A 13754-nucleotide genomic window follows, 5' to 3' on the forward strand; every position below is an offset into this window, starting at 1 on the left:
CCCTAGCCATGCTCCGGCCGCGCCCATGGACGCACCCCCGCGCTCCCACTCGTCCTCTCCCCGCACTTGTTGCCGCCCCGGGCCGCCGTCCGGCCTCGCCACGGCCAACTACGGCGCCCGGGGCCCGTGCTGCACCGCCTCGTCCCCGCCATCTCCTCCTCATGTGGCCTTGTGCCCTGCCTTCCCGTGCTGCCGCGCCGGGGCTTCGCTTTTCCGCCGCCCCCTGCAGCCTGTAGCTGCCGGCGCCTAACACGCGTCCCCCGCAACTCCCCGTGCACGGTGCTGCTCCCGTCGTCGCCGGCCACCTAGGCCCCAGGCGCGCTCGCCCTCGCCTCCCATGGCGTCGGGTGCGAGCACCCGCACCAGTTCGCTCGTCGCCCGCTTTCCCCTCGCCCGTTCGGGCGGTGCCCGTGGGCCTGACCCGTTAAGGCCCCTGGTCCAATGACAGCCGGGGCCCAGCCCCCAGAACGTTTAAAAAAAAGGAATTAATAATAATAAATAAATAAATAAATAATGAAAACAATTAATTAATTAATTAACTAAGTAATTAACTTAATTAATTCTGATTAAATTAACTAATTAAGGTTAACTAACTTAATGATTAATTAACCTAATTAACTACTTTTAATTAATTAGTATGACAGTGGGGCCCATCCCGTAATTAATTATGATTAGTTTAAATAATATGTTAATTAAAATGTGTCACTGACAAGTGGGACCCACTGGTCAGGTTGACCAAGTCAACTATGTTGACTGCTGACGTCAGCATGACATCATGCTGATGTCATAAATCCATTTTCGAATTAAATTAAATAATTAATTAAATTTCAGAAATTAATAGAATCTTTAGAAAATCATATCTTTTAATCCGTAACTCGGATTAGAATATTTTCAACATGAAAGTTGCTCAGAACGACGAGACGAATCCGGATACGCAGTTCGTTCGTCCGCCACACACCCCTAACCTATCGAACTCGCAACTTTCTCCCTCCGGCTCCTCTGCCCGAAAACACGAAACACCGGGGATATTTTCCCGGATGTTTCCCCCCTTAACCGGTATCACCTACTACCGGGTTAGGGCACACCGAACACCGCGTATTGCCTTGTTATATTTTGTGATGCTTTGTTTGCTCTGCATTCATTATTTCTTCCCCCTCTTCTCTCCGGTAGACTACGAGACCGATGCTGCTGCTGACCAGTTCGACTACGGAGTTGACGACCCCTCTCTCTTGCCAGAGCAACCAGGCAAGCCCCCCCCCCTTTGATCACCAGATATCGCCTACTCTTCTCTATACTGCTTGCATTAGAGTAGTGTAGCCTGTTACTGCTTTCCGTTGATCCTATTCTGATGCATAGCCTGACATTGTTGCTACATCTGTTGATACCTTACCTGCAATCCTAAATGCTTAGTATAGGATGCTAGTTTATCATCATTGGCCCTACATTCTTGTCAGTCTGCCTTGCTATACTATTGGGCCGTGATCACTCGGGAGGTGATCACGGGTATATACTATACATACACACATACTATACAGATGGTGACTAAAGTCGGGTCAGCTCAAAGAGTACCCGCGAGTGATTCACGGATTGGGGGCTGAAAGGACCTTTGTCCCGACGGCCCTCTGTGTGGATCTTTGTGGCGGAGCGACAGGGAAGGTTGAGACCGCCTAGGAGAGAGGTGGGCCTGGCCCTGTTCGGCGTTCGTGGACACTTAACACGCTTAACGAGATCTTGGTATTTGATCTGAGTTGGCTACGAGCCTATACGCACTAACCATCTACGCGGGAGTAGTTATGGGTATCCCGACGTCGTGGTATCAGCCGAAGCACTTCAGACGTCAGCGACGGAGCAGCGCACGCCGAATTGGACTGGAACGCCACTAGGCTAGGTCTGCTTTCGGCCGCGTACGCAACATGCAGGTGTGCTATGGGCGATGGGCCCAGACCCCTGTGCGCTTAGGTTTAGACCGGCGTGCTGGCCTCTCTGTTGAGCCTAGGTGGGGCTGCGACGTGTTGATCTTCCGAGGCCGGGCATGACCCAGGAAAGTGTGTCCGGCCAAATGGGATCGAGCGTGTTGGGCTATGTGGTGCACCCCTGCAGGGAAGTTAATCTATTCGAATAGCCGTGATCTTCGATAACAGGACGACTTGGAGTTGTACCTTGACCTTATGACAACTAGAACCGGATACTTAATAAAACACACCCTTCCAAGTTCCACAGACAACCCGGTGATCGCTTTTCCACAGGGCGACGAGGGGAGGATCGCCGGGTAGGATTATGCTACTGCGATGCTACTGGAGATGCTACTTGGAGATGCTACTTGGAGATGCTACTTGGAGATGCTACTTGGGGGACTTCAATCTACTCTCTTCTACATGCTGCAAGACGGAGGCTGCCAGAAGCGTAGTCTTCGACAGGATTAGCTATCCCCCTCTTATTCTGGCATTCTGCAGTTCAGTCCACCGATATGGCCCTTTACACATATACCCATGCATATGTAGTGTAGCTCCTTGCTTGCGAGTACTTTGGATGAGTACTCACGGTTGCTTTCTCCCTCTTTTCCCCTTTCCCTTCTACCTGGTTGTCGCAACCAGATGCTGGAGCCCTGGAGCCAGACGCCACCGTCGACGATGATTCCTACTACACTGGAGGTGCCTACTACTACGTGCAGGCCGCTGACGACGACCAGGAGTAGTTAGGAGGATCCCAGGCAGGAGGCCTGCGCCTCTTTCGATCTGTATCCCAGTTTGTGCTAGCCTTCTTAAGGCAAACTTGTTTAACTTATGTCTGTACTCAGATATTGTTGCTTCCGCTGACTCGTCTATGATCGAGCACTTGTATTGAGCCCTCGAGGCCCCTGGCTTGTATTATGATGCTTGTATGACTTATTTTATTTGTAGAGTTGTGTTGTGATATCTTCCCGTGAGTCCCTGATCTTGATCGTACACATTTACGTGCATGATTAGTGTACGATTGAATCGGGGGCGTCACATCAGTAATGAGATTGAACTAGTTATTGAGATACCGACGATCGAATCTCGGGCAAGTAACATACCGATGACAAAGGGAACAACGTATGTTGTTATGCGGTCTGACCGATAAAGATCTTCGTAAAATATGTGGGAGCCAATATGAGCATCCAGGTTCCGCTATTGGTTATTGACTGGAGACGTGTCTCGGTCATGTCTACATTATTCTCGAACCCGTAGGGTCTGCACACTTAAGGTTTCGATGACAGTTATATTATGAGTTTATGAGTTTTGATGTATCGAAGGAGTTCGGAGTCCCGGATGAGATCGGGGACATGACGAGGAGTCTCGAAATGGTCGAGACGTAAAGATCGATATATTGGATGACTTTATTCGGACATCGGAAAGGTTCCGAGTGATTCGGGTATTTTTGGGAGTACCGGAGAGTTACGTGAATACGTATTGGGCCTTATTGGGCCATACGGGATAGAAGGAAAAGGGCCTCAAGGGTGGACGCACCCCTCCCCTTGGTCTGGTCGGAAATTGGACTAGGGAAGGGGGGCACCCCTTCCTTCCTTCTCCTTTTCCCTTCCTCTTTTCCTATTCCATATGGGAGGTGGAATCCAACTAGGACTAGGGAGTCCTAGTAGGACTCCACACTTGGCGCGCCCCCTCCTAGGGCCGGCCTCCTCCTCCCTTGCTCCTTTATATATGGGTGCAGGGGGGCACCCCAAAGACACAACAATTGATCATTGATCTCTTAGCCATGTGCGATGCCCCCTTCCACCATAATCTTCGATAATATTGTAGCGGTGCTTAGGCGAAGCCCTGCGACGGTAGAACATCAAGATCGTCACCACGCCGTCGTCCTGACGGAACTCTTCCCCGATGTTCTGCTGGATCGGAGTCCGGGGATCGTCATCGAGCTGAACGTGTGCTAGAACTCGGAGGTGTCGTAGTTTTGGTGCTTGATCGGTCGGGCCGTGAAGATATACTGCTACATCAACCGCGTTGTGCTAACGCTTCCGCTTTTGGTCTACGAGGGTACGTGGACAACACTCTCCCCTCTTGTTGCATTGGATCACCATGATCTTGCGTGTGCGTAGGAATTTTTTTGAAATTACTACGTTCCCCAAAAGTGGCATCCGAGCTTAGGTTTTATGCGTTGATGTTATGCACGAGTAGAACACAAGTGAGTTGTGGGCGATATAAGTCATACTGCTTACCAGCATGTCATACTTTGGTTCGGCGGTATTGTTGGATGAAGCGGCCCGGACCGACATTACGCGTACGCTTACGCGAGACTGGTTCTACCGACGTGCTTTGCACATAGGTGGCTGGCGGGTGTCAGTTTCTCCAACTTTAGTTGAACCGAGTATGGCTACGCCCGGTCCTTGCGAAGGTTAAAACAGAACCAACTTGACAAACTATCGTTGTGGTTTTGATGCGTAGGTAAGAACGGTTCTTGCTAAGCCTGTAGCAGCCACGTAAAACTTGCAACAACAAAGTAGAGGACGTCTAACTTGTTTTTGCAGGGCATGTTGTGATGTGATATGGTCAAGACATGATGCTAAATTTTATTGTATGAGATGATCATGTTTTGTAACCGAGTTATCGGCAACTGGCATGAGCCATATGGTTGTCGCTTTATTGTATGCAATGCAATCGCGCTGTAATGTTTTACTTTATCACTAAGCGGTAGCGATAGTCGTGGAAGCATAAGATTAGCGAGACGACAACGATGCTACGATGGAGATCAAGGTGTCACGCCGGTGACGATGGTGATCATGACGGTACTTCAGAGATGGAGACCACAAGTACAAGATGATGATGGCCATATCATATCACTTATATTGATTGCATGTGATGTTTATCTTTTATGCATCTTATCTTGCTTTGATTGACGGTAGCATTATAAGATGATCCCTCACTAAATTATCAAAGTATAAGTGTTCTCCCTGAGTATGCACCATTGCGAAAGTTCTTCGTGCTGAAGCACCACGTGATGATCGGGTGTGATAGGTTCTATGTTCAAATACAACGGGTGCAAAATAGTTGCACACGCGAAATACTCAGGTTAAACTTGACGAGCCTAGCATATAACAGATATGGCCTCGGAACACGGAGACCGAAAGCTCGAGCGTGAATCATATAGTAGATATGATAAACATAGTGATGTTCACCATTGAAACTACTCCATCTCACGTAATGATCGGACATGGTTTAGTTGATTTGGATCACGTGATCACTTAGAGGATTAGAGGGATGTCTATCTAAGTGGGAGTTCTTAAGTAATATGATTAATTGAACTTTAATTTATCATGAACTTAGTCCTGGTAGTATTAGCATATCTATGTTGTAGATCAATAGCTCGTTTAGCTCCCCTGTTTTATTTTTGATATGTTCCTAGAGAAAACTAAGTTGAAAGATGTTAGTAGCAATGATGCAGATTGGATCCGTGATCTGAGGTTTATCCTCATTGCTGCACAGAAGAATTATGTCTTTGATGCACCGCTAGGTGACAAACCTATTGCAGGAGCAGATGCAGATGTTATGAACATTTGGCTAGCTCAATATGATGATTACTTGATAGTTTAGTGCACCATGCTTAAACGGCTTAGAATCGGGACTTCAAAGACGTTTTGAATGTCATGGACCATATAAGATGTTCCAGGAGTTGAAGTTAATATTTCAAGAAAATACCCGAGTTGAGAGATATGAAGTCTCCAACAAGTTCTATAGCTAAAAGATGGAGGAGAATAGCTCAAGCAGTGAGCATGTTCTCAGATTGTCTGGGTACTACAATCACTTGAATCAAGTGGGAGTTAATCTTCCAGATAAAATAATGATTGACAGAATTCTCTAGTCACCATCACCAAGTTAGTAGAACTTCGTGATGAACTATGATATGCAAGGGATAACGGAAATGATTCCCAAGCTCTTCGTAATGCTGAAATCGATGAAGGTAGAAATCAAGAAAAATATCAAGTGTTGATGGTAGACAAGACCACTAGTTTCAAGAAAAGGGCAAAGGGAAGAAGGGGAACTTCAAGAAGAACGGCAAGCAAGTTGCTGCTCAAGTGAAGAAGCCCTAGTCTGGTCCTAAGCCTGAGACTAATTGCTTCTACTGCAAAGGGACTGGTCACTGGAAGCGGAACTGCCCCAAGTATTTGGCGGATAAGAAGGATGGCAAAGTGAACAAAGGTATATTTGATATACAGATTATTGATGTGTATTTTACTAGTGTTCGTAGCAACCCCTCGGTATTTGATACTGGTTCAGTTGCTAAGAGTAGTAACTCGAAACGGGAGTTGCAGAATGAACATAGACTAGTTAAGGGTGAAGTGACGATGTGTGTTGGAAGTGGTTCCAAGATTGATATGATCATCATCGCACACTCCCTATACTTTTGGGATTAGTGTTGAACCTAAATAAGTGTTATTTGGTGTTTGCGTTGAGCATGAATATGATTTGATCATGTTTATTGCAATACGGTTATTCATCTAAGTAAGAGAATAAATTGTTGTTCTATTTACATGAATAAAACCTTATATGGTTACACACCCAATGAAAATGGTTCGTTGGATCTCGATCGTAGTGATACACATATTCATAATATTGAAACCAAAAGATGCAAAGTTAGTAATGATGGTGTAATTTATTTGTGGCACTGTCGTTTAGGTCATATTGGTGTAAAGCGCATGAAGAAAATCCATGCTGATGGGTTTTTGGAATCACTTGATTATGAATCAGTTGATGCTTGCGAACCATGCCTCATGGGCAAGATGACTAAGACTCCGTTCTCCGGAACAATGGAGCGAGCAACTGATTTGTTGGAAATCATACATACTGATGTATGTGGTCCGATGAATATTGAGGCTTGTGGCAGATATCATTATTTTCTGATCTTCACAGATGATTTGAGCAGATATGAGTATATCTACTTGATGAAACACAAGTCTGAAACATTTGAAAAGTTCAAAGAATTTCAGAGTGAAGTGGAGAATCATCGTAACAAAAATAAAAGTTTCTACGATATGATCGCAGAAGTAAAATATTTGAGTTACGAGTTTGGCCTTCAGTTAAAAACAATGTGAAATAGTTTCACTACTCACGCCACCTGGAACACCACAGCATAATGGCGTGTCCGAACGTCATAACCGTACTTTATTAGATATGGTGCGATCTATGATGTCTCTTACCGATCTACCACTATCGTTTTGGGGTTATGCATTAGAGACAACTGCATTCACGTTAAATAGGGCACCATCTAAATCCGTTGGGACGACACCGTATGAACTATGGTTTGGCAAGAAACCTAAGCTGTCGTTTCTTAAAGTTTGAGGTTGCAATGCTTATGTGAAAAAGTTTCAACCTGATAAGCTCTAACCCAAATCGGAGAGGTGCGTCTTCATAGGATACCCAAAAGAAAATGTTGGGTACACCTTCTATCACAGATCTGAAGGCAATATATTCGTTGCTTTGAATGGATCCTTTCTAGAAAAGGAGTTTCTCTCGAAAGAAGTGAGTGGGAGGAAAGTAGAACTTGATGAGGTAACTGTACCTGCTCCCTTATTGGAAAGTAGTTCATCATAGAAATCTATTCATGTGACTACTACACCGATTAGTGAGGAAGCTAATGATGATGATCATGTAACTTTGGATCAAGTTACTACCGAACCTCGTAGGTAAATCAGAGTGAGATCCGCACCAGAGTGGTACGGTAATCCTGTTCTGGAGGTCATGTTACTTGACCATGACGAGCCTACGAACTATGAGGAAGCGATGATGAGCCCAGATTCTGCGAAATGGCTTGAGGCCATGAAAATCTGAGATGAGATCCATGTATGAGAACAAAGTATGGACTTTGATTGAATTTCCCAATGATCGGTGAGCCATTGAGATTAAATGGATCTTCAAGAGGAAGACGGACGCTGATAGTAGTGTTACCATCTACAAAGCTAGAATTGTCGCAAAAATGTTTTCGACAAGTTCAAGGTGTTGACTACGATGAGAGTTTCTCACTCGTATCTATGCTTAAGTCTGTCCGAATCATGTTAGCAATTGCCGCATTTTATGAAATCTGGCAAATGGATAAACAAAACTACATTCCTTAATGGATTTATTAAAGAAGAGTTGTATATGATGCAACCAGAAGGTTTTGTCAATCATAAAGGTACTAACAAAATATGAAAGCTCCAGCGATCCATCTATGGACTGGTGCAAGCATCTCGGAGTTGGAATATACGCTTTGATAAGTTGATCGAAGCATATAGTTTTATACAGACTTGCGGTGAAGCCTGTATTTACAAGAAAGTGAGTGGGAGCACTACAGGATTTTTGATAAGTATATGTGAAAGACATATTGTTGATCGGAGATAATATAGAATTATTCTGCAAAGCATAAAGGAATGTTTGACAGGAGTTTTTCAAAGAAAGACCTCGGTGAAGCTGCTTACATATTGATCATCAAGATCTATAGAGATAGATCAATACGCTTGATAAGTTTTTTCAATGAGTACATACCTTGACAAGATTTTGAAGTAGTTCAAAATGGAACAGTCAAAAAGGAGTTCTTGCCTGTGTTACAAGGTGTGAAGTTGAGTAAGACTCAAAACCCGACCATGGCAGAAGATAGAGAGAGAATGAAAGTCATTCCCTATGCCTCAGCCATAGGTTCTATAAAGCATGCCATGCTGTGTACCAGACCTATTGCATACCCTGCCCTGAGTTTGGCAAAGGAGTACAATAGTGATCTAGGAGTAGATCACTGGACATTGGTCAAAATTATCCTTAGTGGAATAAGGATATGTTTCTCGATTATGGAGGTGACAAAAGGTTCGTCGTAAAGGGTTACGTCGATGCAAGTTTTGACATTGATCCAGATGACTCTAAGTCTCAATCTGGATACATATTGAAAGTGGGAGCAATTAGCTAGAGTAGCTCCATGCAGAGCATTGTTGACATAGAAATTTGCAAAATACTTACGGATCTGAATGTGGCAGACCCGTTGACTAAACTTCTCTCACAAGCAAAACATGATCACACCTCAGTACTCTCTGGGTGTTAATCACATAGCGATGTGAACTAGATTATTGACTCTAGTAAACCCTTTGGGTATTGGTCACATGTCGATGTGAACTATGGGTGTTAATCACATGGTGATGTGAACTATTGATGTTAAATCACATGGCGATGTGAACTAGATTATTGACTCTAGTGCAAGTGGGAGACTGAAGGAAATATGCCCTAGATGCAATAACAAAGTTATTATTTATTTCCTTATATCATGATAAATGTTTATTATTCATGCTAGAATTGTATTAACCGGAAACATAATATATGTGTGAATACATAGACAAACAGAGTGTCACTAGTATGCCTCTACTTGACTAGCTCATTGATCAAAGATGGTTATGTTTCCTAACCATAGACATGAGTTGTCATTTGATTAACGGGATCACATCATTAGGAGAATGATGCGATTGACTTGACCCATTCCGTTAGCATAGCACTTGATCGTTTAGTTTGTTGCTATTGCTTTCTTCATGACTTATACATGTTCCTATGACTATGAGATTATGCAACTCCCGTTTACCGAAGGAACACTTTGTGTGCCACCAAACTTCACAATGTAACTGGGTGATTATAAAGGTGCTCTACAAGTGTCTCCGAAGGTACTTGTTGGGTTGGCGTATTTCAAGATTAGGATTTGTCACTCCGATTGTCGGAGAGGTATCTCTGGGCCCTCTCGGTAATGCACATCACTTAAGCCTTGCAAGAATTGCAACTAATGAGTTAGTTGCAGGATGATGTATTACCGAACGAGTAAAGAGACTTGCTGGTAACGAGATTGAACTAGGTATTGAGATACCGACGATCGAATCTCGGGCAAGTAACATACCGATGACAAAGGGAACAACGTATGTTGTTATGCGGTCTGACCGATAAAGATCTTCGTAGAATATGTGGGAGCCAATATGAGCATCCAGGTTCCGCTATTGGTTATTGACCGAAGACGTGTCTCGGTCATGTCTACATTGTTCTCGAACCCGTAGGGTCCGCACGCTTAAGGTTTCGATGACAGTTATATTATGAGTTTATGAGTTTTGATGTACCGAAGGAGTTCGGAGTCCCGGATGAGATCGGGGACATGACGAGGAGTCTCGAAATGGTCGAGATGTAAAGATCGATATATTGGACGACTATATTCGGACATCAGAAAGGTTCCGAGTGATTCGGTTAGTTTAGGGAGTACCGGAGAGTCACGCGAATACGTATTGGGCCTTATTGGGCCATACGGGAAAGAAGGAAAAGGGCCTCAAGGGTGGCCGCACCCCTCCCCTTGGTCTGGTCTGAATTGGACTAAGGAAGGGGGGCGCCCCCTTCCTTCCTTCTCCTTTACCCTTCCTCTTTTCCTATTCCATATGGGAGGTGGAATCCTACTAGGACTAGGGAGTCCTGGTAGGACTCCACACTTGGCGCGCCCCCTCCTAGGGCCGGCCTCCTCCTCCCTTGCTCCTTTATATACGGGTGCAGGGGGGCACCCCAAAGACACAACAATTGATCATTGATCTCTTAGCCGTGTGCGGTGCCCCCTTCCACCATAATCCTCGATAATATTGTAGCGGTGCTTAGGCGAAGCCCTGCGACGGTAGAACATCAAGATCGTCACCACGCCGTCGTGCTGACGGAACTCTTCGCCGACATTCTGCTGGATCGGAGTCCGGGGATCGTCATCGAGCTGAACGTGTGCTAGAACTCGGAGGTGCCGTAGTTTCGGTGCTTGATCGGTCGGGCCGTGAAGACGTACGACTACATCAACTGTGTTGTGCTAACGCTTCCGCTTCCGGTCTACGAGAGTACGTGGACAACACTCTCCCCTCTCATTGCTATGCATCACCATGATCTTGCGTGTGCGTAGGAATTTTTTTGAAATTACTACGTTCCCCAAAACCCCACCCCTAAAGTAGATCGCTTGCATGCCTGCCTAGGATTCGATGGACCCAATTCTAAATCCAGCCGCTTATATGTAGGTATTGTGTAGATGTACAAATTGAAGGAAATATGCCCTAGAGGCAATAATAAAGTTGTTATTTTATATTTCCTTATTCATGATAAAGGTTTATTATTCATGCTAGAATTGTATTGATCAGAAACCTAAATACATGTGTGAATATATAAACAAACACCGTGTCCCTAGTGAGCCTCTACTTGACTAGCTCGTTGATCAAAGATGGTTAAGGTTTCCTAACCATGGACATGAGTTGTAATTTGATAACGGGATCATATCATTACGAGAATGATGTGATGGACAAGACCCATCTGTTAGCTTAGCATTATGATTATTAAGTTTTATTGCTATTTCTTTCTTCATATGTCAAATACATATTCCTTCGACTATGAGATTATGCAACTCCCAGATACCGAAGAAATGGCTTGGGTGCTATCAAACATCACAACGTAACTGTGTGATTATAAAGATGCTCTACAGGTATCTCCGAAGGTGTTTGTTGAGTTGGCATAGATCGAGATTAGGATTTGTCACTCCGAGTATCGGAGAGGTATCTCTGGGCCCTCTCGGTAATACACATTATAAGCTTGCAAGCAAACTACTAAGGAGTTAGTCACAAGGTGGTGTATTACGGAATGAGTAAAGAAACTTTCCGGTAACGAGATTGAACTAGGTATGAAGATACCGACGATCGAATCTCGGGCAAGTAACATACCGATAGACAAAGGGAATTACATATGGTGTCATAACCGTTCGACTGATAAAGATCTTCGTAGAATATGTAGGTGCCAATATGGGCATCCAGGTTCCGCTATTGGTTATTGACCGGAGAAGTATCTCGGTCATGTCTACATAGTTCTCGAACCCGTAGGGTCTGCACGCTTAAGGTTCGATGACGATATAGTATTATATGAGTTATGTGATTTGGTGACCGAATGTTGTTTGGAGTCCTGGATGAGATCAGGAGATTACGAGGAGTCTCAAAATGGTTGAGAGGTAACAATTGATATATATATATATATAGGACGATAGTATTCAGACATCGGAAGTGTTCCGGAGGGTATCGGGTCACCGGAAGGGATTCCGGGCGCCCCCGGCAAAAGAATGGGCCTTATGGGCCAAGAGGGGAAACACAGCAGCCACCAGGGGCTGGTGCGCCCCCATATGGGCCGAACCATGGTGAGAAGGAAAGAGGGGAAGAGAAAGGAAGGGGGGTCGGCCTCCCCCTTCCCTTTCTCCTCCCTCCTCTTTCCTTCCCCCTACGGCTAATATGGAAAGGGGGCGCGGCCAAGGGGGAATCCAAGTAGGATTCGGTCCTACTTGGGGAGCCTCCTGGACTCTCCCCTCCTCCTCCCATCTATATATAGGGGGGTAGCACACACCAGACAATTGCCTAGCCGTTTACACCCTTGGTCATATTTTTCGCAGTGCTTAGGCAAAGCCCTACAGAGATCACTTCACCATCACCGTCACCATGCCGTCGTACTGACGGAACTCATCTACTACCTCGACGTCTTGCTAGATTAAGAAGGCGAGGGACGTGACCGAGCTAAATGTGTGCAGAACTCAGAGGTGTCGTACGTTCGGTACTTGATCGGTCGGAACTAGAAGAAGTTCGACTACATCAACCGCGTTGTTAAACGCTTCCGCTTACGGTCTACGAGGGTACGTAGACACACTCTCCCCCTCGTGCTATGCATCTCCATGCATAGATCTTTGTGTGTGTTGTAGATTTTTTTTTGTTTTCCTTACAACATTTCGCAACAAAAGTATGATAAAGTTTAGCAAAACAATGTTGGTAAACACCAACACGGCGCTAAAACTGAACTACCGGTACTCCATCTGTCTAGGTGTATAAGTTACCTTACGAAAACCAAATAATCCCAAAACACTTAGGCGTGGTGCATTAACTCCGACCTCGTTTCTTATTTCTTGACATATCAACCAATAAGGGATGTGGGGCGTGCATGTTTTCAATGACTTGAGACTACCAAAAACGACATACAGTGGTTAGTTCATTGCATACAATGTTATTAATTAGCAAATAAACATTAAGTTCTCTCGTTTTCCCCTCCTTCTTGATCATGGTGCACAACCCAAGATGACTTATTCACCTAAATAGAGGGAGTACGAGTTTCTGATAACTTCCCCTAAAAGAGAGTATAAGAGCATCTCTAGATAACCCCACAAAAAGCCCCGACCCGCAAAATAACTACCAGAATGCGGGTCGACGCGGAAAATCCCGCCCGAACAGACACCGCAAACGCAGCCGGCCCGTAAATTTTTTTGAGGGGTGCGACAAAATCTTGACCCCAACCCACGAATACGCGGGTTCCCCCCCCCCCCACGGCCAGTCGGTGCTCTGCATATAGCGGGAGCGGTTGGTGGGGAGGACATTTCAGCCCATGCTTTTCCCCACCTACTACCTCCCCTCTCCCCCTCATCCCGCCACTGGGCCGCCGCCCATGATTCCGGCGAAATTAGCATACGGGATCAGGCCGAAAGGCCGCCAAACGCACAAGGTTGCCCTCTGCCCCCTCCTGCATCGGCGGGCCGAAAAGTTGTAGATCTGCGACGCTTCGTTGCGGGCGGTCGGATTTAGCTTTTTTGGCCGCCGGTGGCTGCGCCAAGCGATGGAATGGTCGGGGAGCACCTCGCGAAGCCCCGGCAAAGTCCCATGGCCGCATGAGGTACGGGTTCGTCCTGTCGCCGCCGCCGCCGGTTTGCAAGCATGGATTCAGCCTGCCGTCCTCGCGCAGAGGCTCTGTGGC

Source organism: Triticum dicoccoides, chromosome 2A (assembly GCF_002162155.2).
Source record: "Triticum dicoccoides isolate Atlit2015 ecotype Zavitan chromosome 2A, WEW_v2.0, whole genome shotgun sequence".
Classification (NCBI taxonomy): Eukaryota; Viridiplantae; Streptophyta; class Magnoliopsida; order Poales; family Poaceae; genus Triticum; species Triticum dicoccoides.